Raw genomic sequence first — 15,099 nt, forward strand, 5'->3', positions numbered from 1 at the left:
GGGGTATTATTAAAGGATATTGTAGGGGAAGAGGTCATGGGTTTACGTCGAAGGGTAAACGTGATTTGGTTGGATTTATATGAATTTATTTTAATCCTCAAGTTAATTTCTTTTAGATCGTTTAATTTGTTTTATACTATATTACAGAACTACATGTTTCTGATTTTTAATCTTATTTTAAGTCTATTTTTGTTTTTTATGACATTGGAAACTTGCGATATTTAAAAAAAGCTTATATCGTAATCAGTTATTTAAAAACTTCATTTTAAATTTTTCTGTAAATTCTGATTATTCTATTGATGCTAATCCAAGAATTGATGGTGTTAGGTTAGCCCCTTCAGAAATGAGTTGACACAATTACGCATGGCTTAAAAGCGTTGTTGGTTTTGCGAATGCTCCGAGTTGAAGGAGTTAAATTGACCGGATTCTGATCCATCTTGCCTTTTGTCTTGAGCAAACTGTGGCCAACTCTCGGCGATAATGAATGAATCTGTTGAATGATGAATCGTTGGATTCATTCAATTAACAGCTAAGCGACAGTTATCTCGTGTTAGTTATTGATGGCGACTGTTAATATCGGTTTGATTAAATCTTATAACCGTGACGGATTATTTTATTGATATAATAATAAATTAATAAATGATGGTAATAAATTAATACATTTATAAATAATAAATTTATTAGCCTATATCTAATTATATTTATATATAAGTACCCGGGTTCGGATCCGGCTGGGCAGATAATTATTTTCTGTTACTCTGAAGATGTTAGTTAACCCAGTGGGTTATAAAGACTTCCTGAGGTCCACCCAGCCTCATAAAATAGGTTATAAGGTGCTATGTACCAATGACAGATTGATCGGGATGCCAGGATAATCGCTGAAGGCAATTATCCAAAAATAAGTTAATTAATTGATTATAAATTGAGTCCTAAAAAACTATTATTATAATTGGATTCCTTTCCAAAGGCTGTTTGTGCGTTTACAAGTTTACCAATTAAATACCTTTATATTTATTAAATGTTATTACGATTAATTATATAGTATAATAAAAGGTGGTATATTGGGTTATATAATAGTATATAAACTACATAAAGAAACTAAGTATTTAATTACAATTTGTTATTATGATTAAAATGATTCAGATAAAGGTTGCCATAAAATATAGATTATTACATTATTACTTATTGGTTAATTTTATACTTATAGCTGCTGATGCCGTGAAATGTAGTGCCGTAGGTGTCGTTCATAAGGGATGTCCAGGTCTCGTGGCCCTTCTCACGACTCCGTTTGGTCAAAGTGCATCTTCTAAGCCTGCCTCCTGACTATGGTCCTCACCCGTCTAAGCCTTCCTGTAGAGTGTCTCCGTCTGGCTCTTCTAGATTTCCTCTGTATTTTTCTCCCACTTCCCTTTTGGGCCGTTACCTTATTTTTAAATCTCCTCTCTGATTGGGCGTCCCCCTCCTCAGGGCCGAGAATGTGTAAAAATGTTTGACATGTCCAGCTGCTTAATTTGATTCCGATCCCTCGTCAAACCTGTCATTTTTGTTTGAACACTTAAAGGTTAGCCAATCTAATTTTCCCAGGGGCCTCTGGTAATGTGACAAACTTAAGACAGATGTTTTCATATCCGGGGACGCAGTAAGAGACTCCTACCCTAACCAGGTATCGGGGACAGATAGCAAAAACCTTAATAAACGAGATATTGTTGTAATCATGGCTAATGCTTCGATACATAGCAGGGGGTACACCATTAATTTGGGGTATACCGATATTTCCTTTCCGGTCACCACCGTATCACCAGAATTATAGAGATATAATCGCTAACGATGTGATGCCACAACTCTCCTATCCAGGACGTGCTGAAGATTCCCCTTGACAAAACCAAAGCCCACTCTCGTCTAAACATATCGCTCGTGTTTTTGTTTTCCCCCATAATCTCTTTTGTCTAGGCAGATATCGCCAGTGTTTTTATCTTACCATGGCAATCGTACAAGCTACCTGCAGAAAACGACAGCAGTTGCCCAATGAAGGCAGGCGTGGAAAAGGCTGGTATGAGCGGCCAAAGTTCAACAGGTTCTGTACAGCCAACCGAAAAAAATGTAAAAAAAATATAATGGTTTAAAAAAAAAAAAAAAAAAAAAGTAAAAAATATAACGAAAAATGAAAATGTAGAAAAATAAAACAAAACTATTAAACACCTAAAAATATAATAATAAAAATCTCAAACTACTATTATGCATTTTAGTGTTAAATCTCTATGGCTATGTAATGTAATAATAATAATATTAATAAGCAATTGTCCAACTAGCCTTAGTATGTTGTGTGTATATCAGCCCGATGCGGTTGGGTGCCACTGCTTTTAGAAGTGTTTCTCTCTCCCTCTTAATCTCCAATAAATATTGTTAGTGATACCAGCTTTGCTTACTCCTGTTATTTGTTGTCTATTTATAAACGTATTTACATATTCTGCTTCGTCAGTAAAACTTTCATTTATTTACAACTTTCCAGACTGTGTTAAATAAAGTTTACATTGTGTTGAGAAGCGCTGCTATCGAAGCAGACAAAAGTAGAACAAAGTACGGAAGGCCCTCATTTCCCCCTCACCGGTACTGGAGATGTTTTACGCCCTCTTCATTCGAGCCTGTGAAATATTCAGGTGGCCCTAAAGGGAAGCTAAAAACTGAATTTATGTAGGTTCCGTGATCCGCTGCTATCCGATCCGAGGAACAGCTTCCATTAATAAAATGAAAACCAAACATTATCCTCTCCTTCGGGGGTCCCTCGTATCCATTATCCTGAGTTGATACTCCAAAATGAAGAATGGTTTTATCGACGTCAGGAATAGAGCTCTCAGTATCTAAGCTTCATCGCGAAAACAAGTGAAAAACTACAATTCTGTAGCCATGTTTGAAAAACATTTTACGATTATATTTTTTACTAGAAACTAATACTTAGGTTTCATACCACTCTGTCTATCGGTCAGTTGTCAAATATGTGTTCTAACTTAATCAATAGAATCTGATTTTTAAAAAGTTTAAGAGTAGTGCAAGTTGGTATCTATTTATAATTTATTTCACCGTGGCTCCAATTCGTGAATATTGACACTCCTACTCTGGGGCTGTATAGGTCCTCACTGGAGGACTTGATCTATAAAAAATAATATAAAATATGTCATAAAAATAATAATAATACATAAAAAGCGGTAAAGAAGCTCAACTTGCCAAGGAAAGCCTTTGAATAGTAACACTTTTCTTGATATTTTATTTATGTACATTGTTAATTCATTTAGTACTTAAGCCTTAAACAATACATATATTTATCTTATTTATTAAAGTATTTATTCATTTTATAAAAAGGCTCTAATTAGAGAGCTCTCAGAAACTATGCACGACGGGTTACACAAGAAAGAGCTCTGTATGTTAACGTATGAAGGCCAGTTGGTTGCAATTTCGATATAATTGTTTTGTTTCTTTTAATATAAATACTGCATTGTTGTTTTATATTTTTAATATATATAGATATAATAAATAAAATTAGGAGGTAAGACAAATAAATAAATACATTTTTGACCGATGAATATAATTTATTTTTTTAAAACGTTCTGTTATTTATGTACTTTTGTTAAAATTGTACTCAGGTTTCGACAGACAGTTTTCTTCTTTTGCCTAGGTGTTCTTAATTATTTAAATATCTCCATTTCTTTTATAAATAAACACATTTCGTTCATGTATATTTAACTAATAATTTTACCTTCAATGCTTATATATTATACCAGTTCTAATACGAGTTGATATAAAATATCATCTAATTGATAAACATAGCACCTTTATTTTTCGTAAGGAACTCTTACCTAATAAATTGGATGTATATATTCTCTTAAATGCATTTTATCAAATTTATTCCTTATTTTCTGGAGAATTATATGGGTTATCTAATTACCTGAATTTATCTCTAAAACTGGTGGCACGGCTTCTAAGCCAATATCGTTTTGGATCCGACGGTGAGATTTGAGAATAATAACTTCGACTAGGTTGGTGAAGTGGAAATGGAAAAGAAGGAAATATATTAAAAATGCATCATTTTCCTTACGGAAAAATTCCGTGAGACCTTCGCAGAGAGAGAGTTCACCGTGAGAGACCTCTGGTTTGGATCTCGCGGAACAATACCAGATAGAACAAGGAGCTTCTTAGAAGGCCTAGGTGTTAGCATCGGGGATATTGCCATCTTAGCGGAAAATATTATTTTGGACTCTCTGGGGATCATACACCATCACCTGATATTTTGGTATATATTATATTTTGGCAACCCAATGTATTTGGGCAGTATGGCTAAATAAAGTATTTCTCTTCTTGCCTGATCATTTTCCTCCTCGAGAGGGGTAATTGAAATAGTGAAAGATATATAAATAAAATCCACCTTATGATGGTATTATTTATTAAAAATTCTATGGAATAGTAAATATTTTGTTATATATGATATCTCAAATGTTTGAATAATTTAGTAACAATATCGATAATTCATAGCTTGTCTATATTATAATTAGCTAATGACTCTCAATACTAAGTCATTAATGTAATTGGATTCAATGATCAATAGCTAATAATTAGTGATTAATTTATCTTAATTACTATAATTTATTTATGTAATTTCAGTTCCAATAATAATCTTATTTTAATTAAATATGATGTCTAAGGTTCAGAGATCGGTTATTTGTGCAGCAAAAACTAAAAAATCCCAAATCCTACCATAATCAACTTTATTGTTAAATTTATATTATTGATACACGGATAGGTTTTTTAAACTACTTTGAATCAAATTAAACTTGCTAAATATTCTCCACATAAGTAACTTAACTACTCTGATTAAAAACCTAAATGTTTGTCCATAATTGATGTGTTATTGGAAGACTGATTGTGATAAAAGATTTATTCATTTCGTGAAGGCTTAAATTTTTTAACTTCATAACAAAACCTCAATTTTATATTTCATAAAAAATATGCAAGGCGCTACTAAGAAATGATTATTTAAAAATATTTGCCCCAAAGAGATTACTCTTAAAAATTCACTCAAAATTTGTTCTTCCACTTAGCTTTTAAATTGTGTATTTATATACGAACATACCATTAACAAAAAACTATCAAATAATAAATCAATGAAGAATTTTTTTCAATGTAAATATTGATATATAAATATCGATAAATATCGATCAGACCAGTAGATTTTTGTTTTTGCAAAATAATTTAAATAGCGAATATGATATTTTAATATATTAAAAACCTAATATATGCAAGGCTGATATTTTTTCCCGATATCACTGGTTAGTACAATTCTAAGAACTATTGTTTACTTGTTTGGTTTTTTAGGTTGAGTTAGGCCTGAAATTCTTCAATTTTCAGCCAGAAATTAAATAAGAGAAGAAAATTATAAAATGAATCAATATGGGCATACATACATGTATTTGTATATCTTATATTATATACCTATGTTTATAATATGAGAACTTTATTCAAGCATTCAATTTTATGTAACAAAAACTAAAATTTTGCCCAAAAAATGTAAAACTTGCATATGTGTGCAGAAAAAAAAATTAAAGCGTGTAAAATTGTGGGATAAAACGTGCTTATTTTTGTAATATCAAATTATTTTTATTTCAATATTTTTCCATAATTTGATTTTTTAGCTGAATTCAAAGCTAGGAAAAAAAATATGATATTGAACTCAAATCTGATCAAACGTGGTAATTTAATGTTATAAGTACGTACAGAAATTCATAAAATTGTTTTAGAAGCTTCGATTGTATGCACAACTTAATTTTTTTTTTTAATTATTAAGATGAGAATAGAATTTAATAAATTTATGTAAGCTCGAAGATTCTATTTATTTTTTTCCTAGATTTTATTTCTAGGAAGTTGTGAAAATGTAGAGGAAAATTATTTTAAATGCAGGGAGGAGTTTTAGTTGATGTGGAGCACTTAAAATTGGCATGATTCAACTGAAATATTTGTTTTTCCGATTAGATTAAAGAAATTATCTAGGATGAATCATAGATTCTGGTGAAGAAATATCAAAAATTCTGACGTAAGGCTGTGGTTTCTATTCTATATCGTATACTCCCCATTTATGTAATGTATACAGTCTAAATTAATATAGAAATTGCATAGCTCGCGCCTTATATCCAAAAACTCAAAAGAATTTCCAAAACTATTATCCTGCCCACTGTTCTTTATGGATGCGATACTTTGCCTCTTAAACTAAGTAAAGAGCAACGCCTTAGGGTTTTCGAAAATACTGTATTATTATTGAACTTCATATTTTTTTATGTCTGCTCGATGCTGGTGTGAATTCATTGCTTACTCATGCCAGGACATCTCATTTGCTGGTTGTAAAGTACATTTACAGGTGCAAATAAAAAAAAAAAAAATTAAAGATAAAAAAAATCTTTTAATAGACTTTCATAAGTCAGTTGATCTGACAAACAATACAAATTTCATTTTCGTTTCTTTTCGCGTATAATATTTAATTTATGTTACCAAATCATAATAACAAAGTATACGTTAAGTTAAAATATTAAATTTTAACTAAATACAATAATTTATAATAAACTATCATTGTGTTCAATTAATATATATACACCCTCAAATATAGCAATCACTGGGTCAGTTAGTATTAGATAAATTAATATTCTAGAGTGGCGATGCTAAACTAACAAGTACCCAAATTTAATTCGCTAATTGATTTGTGAAATATTCATCACATGAAGTTAATAATTTTTTTAAAAATCAGTCAATCGGTTACACCAGGTCACGAACTCATTATATTATATGCATTAAACAGACATTTATAATCTAAATATTACCGCTCGTGAAATCACAATACAATATATGTATTGATCAGTAACATGTTTAGCATAATACATCAGTGATATGCTTGACAGAAGTTTAGATAGCTCCATTGTACGAAATGTAGTGTGTAGACTTCTCATCATATATAATATGATATGTTGATGTGATACAATAGCATATGCTACAACAAGCAGTAGTCTTGTTGCCCTGAATGGTCCATTATTAATCTAATGTTATAATTTCCCTAGCTTGCCAATTTGCATTAATGCTATACTGTAATATCACAACTTAATGCTATGTAAATGGTTTTAGTGTCAAATGGTTTAGCTAAATATTATTCCATATGTGTCGTTAGTTATAAAAAATTATTCTTCTTAAATAATTTTATTATTATAAATTAATGTATAAATAAAAACAGAAGTGTGTATCCGTTTATTTCACTTCGCAGTCATAACTGCCTAGACCGTAGTACCTTTGAGACTCCCATAGTGCATTATGGAAGATACAGTGGTGGATAGTAGTTAGGATCTTAGGATATTTTATTTGTATTTCTCTAGCAGATTGGACAATGCATCGGAATTACAACATCTAGGGATTTATGTAGATTAATTAAATACAATTCAAAAGTTTTATAATTAATATAACTAATTAATATAATTATTTACTCGTTGGATTAATGATTGAGTAAATTTCTTATTATATCCATTTAGTTTATAGCGGTAAATAACATTATGTAATAAAAATATTTGATAAAAAAATAGAATTCCAAAATGACTCAACTAATCTATACGATTTTCAGTGGTTTAGGGCTTTATAAACTGCAACAAACGGCACAAACCGAATTTACTTAAATAAATTAGAACCAGAGACATAAAATAAAACGTTTGAAAATATTTTCTTTATTTGAAACCAATATTTCACCCTTATGAAGGTATTAAATCTTGTTAATGTAGGTTAAAATAACAGACAAGCTTTACAACGGTTGTATTTTGGTAGAAATTGGATGAAATGCAGAGCAGTTATGAACTATTATATGAGTAACAATCACTAGTAGAAAAACAAAAAAAGTAATAAATTTCTAATTTAAGAGTTTTAGACGACGAATATGATTTATTTATTCCTAAAATAAATTTTGTTGAACTTCTTTACTTCAAGCCATAATATGTTTTTATAACATTTAAAAAAAAAAAAAAATTAAATCTGTACTGCTAAAGCTCATGAAGGGTCAGGGGTTCAGTATTTTGTAAGGGAGTACTGTTAGTACACCAACGGTTGTGCAAGGAGGTGATTTGGTCAGAATCACTCTTGACTGCCAGATATTTGCCCAATGAAGGGTACCCAATTTAGAAGGCTGGGTGGACCGCAAGGAGGGTTCCAGAACCCACAGGAGTTTACACACGGCTACAGTGCAACAGAAAACAATTTCTGCCCAGTCGAATTCAAACTCGGGTCCTTGGAATTAGTAGCCACGCACCTTACCCTGGGGCTACCGCGCTCTATCTTTTAATTATAAATTTTTCATTTCTTTTTTAACTGTCAAGAAGAAAAATAAAATTCACCTATTTATTTATTGGTGAGGTTTCGACTCCCACTCGCCTTCTTCAGGGCTAAAACAAAGAGATTCGAAGAATATAGAGTCAATGTAAGAGAGAAATTATATAAAACAGATAAAGTTGGATAAAATAGGAAGTAAACGTGGACGTAAGGGAGGTAAACGAACTCAAAAACTTAAATTAAATAAATATTATATAAAAGTAAATTTTTTTTTTTTAATTTTTATTTATTGCTATTTACAACTGTACATTATAATACATTTAGTAAATCTGATCTAAGTTAAATTGGAGTGTTACAGGCGTGTAGAGAAACTATCCATTGGTAGCACTCTAATGACATTTTACATTAGCTGGTCTCGTGGCCATCTTCTTTTCAGGCGCCTCGGAGGATTGTCAGGAATGAAAGAGGATGGAATATTATAAATTAAGGGGTTTGAGTGGTTAGAGAGTTTATAATGGAAGGAGTGATATCTGGTTCGGGCTAGATCGGTAACATAGGGAACATTAAGGTCTGTATGATTTTATTTTTGACAAAGTAAGGAGCATTGAGGATTTTACGAAGGATTTTGGATTGTAAGGATTGATACGAGAGGAATTCGAAGGTTTAGTAGAGCCCCAAAGATCAACTCCATATGTCCAGATTGGCCTCATTACAGTCATGTAGATCAGTAATATAAATAATTAAAATATAAAATGTTTTTATATTTTGAATCATTTTTAGACCATAACTTAGTTTATTTTTATTTCATGTTACTTTGATACATTATTTTAGCTGTTTGTATCTTTTATTGTTCTGATGAAGTCCTGCAAAGTGGGACGAAACGTTGGCTCACAATGAATAGTTTATTAACTGCTTGAGTTATTTTAACCCCACCCGGGATCATCTTCCTTTTATGTATTTAATACTTTTTCGTTTTTATATTATATGCTTTTCATTAGTAAGCACCATTCAGTTTTAGGACCCCTAAAAATGCGTTTTCTTTTTATGTATGTTAGAAATTTATTTTATGACTAATTGTTAATGTATGTTTAGTGAACTAGGTAATAAGGATCGGGCCCTCTTACTATAAAGATAAAAGGCGATGAAGCGGGGCACTCGTGTCACGACCGGAGTAAATCTCTCATGGCTGAAAAGAAAGAGGATTAGAAAAAGAACAAAGTCCTCGTCAACGTAATTAGCCAAAGCTCTCTTCTGGAAGTACACACGTGCTGGAGCTTGAGAGCTGGAGAGATGTAATCCGCAAGTCCCGTCCGGCAATCCAATCACCCGGACTTGGCCGATTAGTTTTCGCGGGAATCCCCGCTACAAGTTGGGCCGAGGGGCTCCTTACCTCTGTACGGATTAGTTGCCCCAACTTCCCTCCGGGCCTCATGTATCATTCACTCGGCAACGCTTCCACTTCATCCAACAGATTAAACGCCCTGATACCGAGAGTTCTAGATGGCTCTTGTCACGGGAAGGGAATAGAACCAAGGCATTAGGAAATTGACAGGGAAGCTCTCATACATACGAGTTGTTGTTTTTTTTTTGTTTTTTTACTACTTTTCTAAATTGAACTTACATCTAACCTAAAATTGTCTGAAAAAGTAACTCTTTTTTAATCAGGTGTAGATAGTTGACCGTAGATTACTGATTGGAGATGATGGTGGGGGGGGGGTCAGCAAAGAAACAACATAAATAAACAAGAAAATATGTATTTATGCCGACGTTTCGACCTGATTTTCAGGTCTTTATCAGGGCTATAAAAACAAAAAGACAGCAACCATCATTTAGAGAGAAAAAAGTTGATTAATAACTATGGACAAAGACAGTAGTATATTGATTACATTATTATTTATAGACATATAAATGTGAGTAATAAATAAATGATACAGTGTAATGAATCTATAAAGAATTAGTTAAATTAATAATGAAAAACTATATTGTAAAAGGAAAGAACAGGGGATAAGAAGAAATAAATGGAGAAAGGGGAATGAAGAAAGCAAGAAATGCGAGAGTAAGGTTATAGGAAGAGAATCCAGGGTACATTGATATAAATTGTAGGAAAAGCCGCTAGAGTGCAGGTCGGCAAAAGACGATTTATATTATTATAATTTTAATAGTTAAGATAATGTATTATATATATACATGTTCACATCTCCCTCGCTTTATTCTACTGCTGGGCACTGGGACATGCTGTGTGTCCGTGTTACTGTGTGTGAGTGAATATCTTAAAAACGAAAAATTGTTGAAAATTAAAATTACATTTTTAAGGTTGGTATAAGCATGAGGTGCGATAGAAACTTATTCCATGAAATTGATTAATCGAAAGTTCCACTTCATATGTTCGATTTTTTTTTTACATTTTTCTGATTTTTTTTTTCTATAAAGGCTTTAGCAATTTTTTTTAAACGCATGAAACGAAAATAATAAAATGTAAATTATAGCAAAGAAAGGTGTAAATTAGAAATATCCAACTAGGAAATTATGAAACTATTTATTGAACTCATAGTAGAATGTAAAACAAAAAAAGTTAAAACATCGAAATCATCTTAATGAGAAGGGTGTACCTGGTGTGCTCCTACCAATTTAGTAATCCTCGGTTCTATTCTCGTCAGAAGTAATATTTTTTGATCGTAAAAACTTATTCATCACCCCCCTGAATCGCTGCAGCGCCCACAAGGGGGCAGTTGCACCCATTTTGGGAGTCACTGGTCTAGATACAGTCCAAAGTAGCGGATCTGTTTGACAGTAGTACTAGCATTATTAAAGGATACTTTAGGGCAGTTAGTAGGCTTACGACCATTTTATTATTGAACACCAATTTTGTTAATGCTATCAACATAATATGTCTGATTTTAAATTTACCGTTTCTTTAATATTTTTAATAATAGAATATTTATTAAATGAATATTTAACTGATATATGGAAAGTAAGTTTGAGATAGTCTAATAAAACTAAATGCTAAGATATTACTTTATTTTAATTTATTTTAAATGGTATAAACTTTTTTTGGGACTTAGAAGGGGTCACAGTATAAGTGAGGATAATTAAATCAATTTAAAAAATCTCAAGAAAAAAGCAAAGTCATTAAATTATGAACTAAGGACTTGTTATTCCTTGTAAGAAAGAGAAAAAAAAAGAATAAAAAATCTTTGATAATAGAGCTCTCCAACATCGCGGGGCTTAAAAAAAATAAATGTAAAATCATTGAGGAGCTGAGAACATAATTCAGTGAGTTCCCTGGAGACTGGAGCTGGAAGTTACCCGTTCCATAATAAACATAGTCGACAAAGACTTTATTCAGTCTATCTTTTAATGAGAGCCTGCTAAACCCACAGTGAGCAAAATGGGTCAAGCAGTATCAACAACCATCAACAATTCGCTGAGTTTCAGTCTCGAGAATTTTTTTTATCTTTTACCTCCGTAGTTATTGTATACTTATCGTGTTGATTTTTTTTTTTTTTTTTTAAATATTTTTTATACAAAAACTGAGTATACCATTGAAATAGATCCTACTCTTCAAGGGAGTTAAGTATTGTTATTCCTAGAATAGGTTTTTTTTTTTTTTTTTAAATTTCTAAACTTTATTCATTGATAAATATTACAATCTGCAATTGTTGGGCAATAGATAATAGTCATAACTATTCACATTCATACTAAAATAAAAAATAAAATAAGAATATAGTAAATAAGTAAATGAAAAAAAAAAATAATAAAATCTCTCTCTAAATATATATAAACAGAAGGATAAAAATCTATGTGCCTGAATAATAAAAAATAAAATAATAGAATAAACTATAATCACTAATTCACATTTGTAATATACAATATTTACACTATTGGTCTGAGGATCCCCTAGGGAAAGAGCAGGGCTCATTGAGATCCCAGCGCATCCCCTTCACCGCGTCATTAGTAATGAGCCATTGGAGGCTGAGTAAGTGGCTAAAACTCCAATTATCCATTATTTTCTTCTATAAGTTTCTTAGCCACTACAGTTTCAACTTTCGAGGAGGATGTGTTTTTATTAATATAATAGAACTTATTTTTCCTACTTCACTTCATATATTCTCTTTTGTTTACTTCTAATTTAAAAAAAAAAAAAAAAAAAAAAAAGGCTTCCTATGATGTTTATGTATTATTATTAGAAACTGGATAGGTTGCAAGATGTAGAGAAATTATATTTGCGGTACTCAAATTACTAAATTGTGAGCATTAGAGCTTTGTCACGTCACTAAGCTGTCATATACCCCATATACTTTCAGATCACCTTTGACCTTACAATCAAAATTAGTTTTTCGCTGTTTGATCATGATAAATTTTTGAAAATGCACTGCACTTTATTCATGTTCACAATCATTTATACAACAATTTTATAAAGTTTTTAAATAAAATAATTTTCATTGGCGCAACCAAACTGAACGAAGGGAAATGTTTACATTCGATAGTTCCCGAGCTACAGTATTTCAAAAAGCAAAATAGTTTTCTGAATAAACGAAAAATTATTATTTTGTGATTTTACTTTGGCAAATATCTCTACCACGGACGAGTTACTAGTGTATACAAGTTCTCAATTGGCGTTTACTGTATAGAGTTGGCAACGATTGAACAGAAAAAAAACACGAAATTGTTTCTTTACCTGAAATAAATCAAAATTTTGAAACTAAACTGCATCTATGCAGGATAGTGTAAATATTCTATATAAAACTGTAAATGTGACTAGTGATTATTTTTTTATTTTATTATAATTATTTTTTTTATTTACATGTACATAGTTTGATTTGTATCCTTCTGTTTATATATATTTAGAGGAGATTTTATGTATTTTTTCATTTATTTATTTTATTTTATGTTATTTTTTATTTATCTATTTTTTTATTTAGTATGAATGTGATCAGTTATCACTATTAGCTATTGCCTAACAACATTGTGGCAGATTGTAATATTTATCAATAAATAAAGTTCAGAAATTGAAATATTCAGATAACGTAATTAAAAATTGAATTTTTGTTAATATAACCCAAAAGGAATCTTCAATTTAGTTACCTGCGTTTAGGTATGTAATTAATTATTTCGAGGGTTCATTAGAAGGACACTAATAGCCACATCGCATGTCCGGGAACTGAATAGGGGGGTTCGTTTGGGGGTTAGTGGGGAGGGGAGGGGGGCGCTGTTGCGACCGGATCAAATGGGAAAGGTCCCCCATTATCTCTTTCATTCGATCTTATTCAGTCCAAGGGGGGAAAGGAGGGGGGTATCAGTCGAATAATAGCCCGTGTCATCGGGGATCGATCCTCCTCTCGACTCATTCTTCCGATGTCCTTCGTTACTGTTCCCAATGAGCGAGGTGCAGAATAAAAAATCATCACTTCCCAGGATAATCGGTGAATGAAAGTAAAAAAGATTATCATACATATGCGGTCAAAAGAGAAACAAAAATAGTTATCAACTATTTATTTGACGACGTTTCGTCCCACTTTGTATAGCTTCATCAAGAAAAAAGAGACAAAAAAAGCCAAAAATATGTTAACAAAGTAAGGTACAAAAAAAAAAAAAATTAAGGTAGGGTTACAACTAAGTAAAAAAGTGTGAAAAGAAAATTATATACAAATGAAACAAAAGAAGAGATAAAAAAGTATTAATATACAATAAACAATGATAAGAATATAAAAAATTACACAAACTACAAGGTTAAAAATGAACAAGAGACGTAGTAACACGTAAAAAAAGAAAAATAGATATGAAAAAAGGGGTTATAAGAGTATGATAGGATCAGAGATAGGAATCCTCGAATTAGATTCTGAAATACATTACGTTATTAACTAATATTAGTTCATATCATTTAATATTTTAAAATTAATCTTCTTATTAAAAATAATGTTCTAACGATTTTGATCTAATTTGTTCATGATTACCCTCAACTGCTAGATTTTTTCATAATTAAGGGTAAACCCACTTTATGAGGCTGGGTGGACCCCTTGAGAATCCCCCAAAAACCCACAGGGTTGACTCATGGCTACAATAACAGAATAAATAAATATCTGATATAACTGAATTTTGAACCCGGGTGCTTGGAGTTAGTAGCATAGTGCCTTACCTGCTTAGCCAACCCGCTCTTTATTAATGATACTATAGGATTAAAAAAAATAATAATAATTCAGCATTATACAAGTCAGTGTACCAAGAACAAACTACGAGACTTATTGCACTATAGTACACCAAGGTCTTAACAGACCTAAAACTCAGTTACAAAACAATTTTAATATTTCTATTTAAAAAAAAAAAAAATTAGGACCGCTATAATCCATGAAGGCTTAGGTGTGAAGTACTGTTACTAGACTAACGGTTGTGTAAGACATAATCTTACTCAATTATGGGTACCCATTTGATGAGGCTGGGTGGAACACAGGGTTGCCTCACGGCTACAGTAAAACAGAATATTATCTTGACTCAGGAACCTAGGACTGCCTTACCAATGAGTTACCCACTCCAAAAATGTTTCTAAATCTTAATTTGTATTCTGTATATTTTGATGTTCAACTTAAATACAAACTAGTCAAGTTTATTTTTTTTTATTCACTGTAGGGAATGACTATGAGAAATAAAGTATCAAACCATCGCCCCAATATAATTGTTTTATCATAGACAAAGCCTTAAGACCTTCGAAAATATATATCATCTACTGCCAAGAAAAAAATCAAAAATCAATAAACATAATATATT

The 15,099-nt window shown here is 31.3% G+C and overlaps 1 protein-coding gene across 15 annotated transcripts in view; it reads left to right on the plus strand.

Moving 5' to 3' along the window:
* Nucleotides 1–15,099, plus strand: part of bru1 (bruno 1) — a 406,895-nt gene that overhangs the window by 47,833 nt on the left and 343,963 nt on the right. The window lies entirely within an intron of this gene.

Source organism: Halyomorpha halys, unplaced genomic scaffold (genome assembly GCF_000696795.3).
Source record: "Halyomorpha halys isolate HHAL.00 unplaced genomic scaffold, Hhal_1.1 Scaffold300.1, whole genome shotgun sequence".
Taxonomy (NCBI): Eukaryota; Metazoa; Arthropoda; class Insecta; order Hemiptera; family Pentatomidae; genus Halyomorpha; species Halyomorpha halys.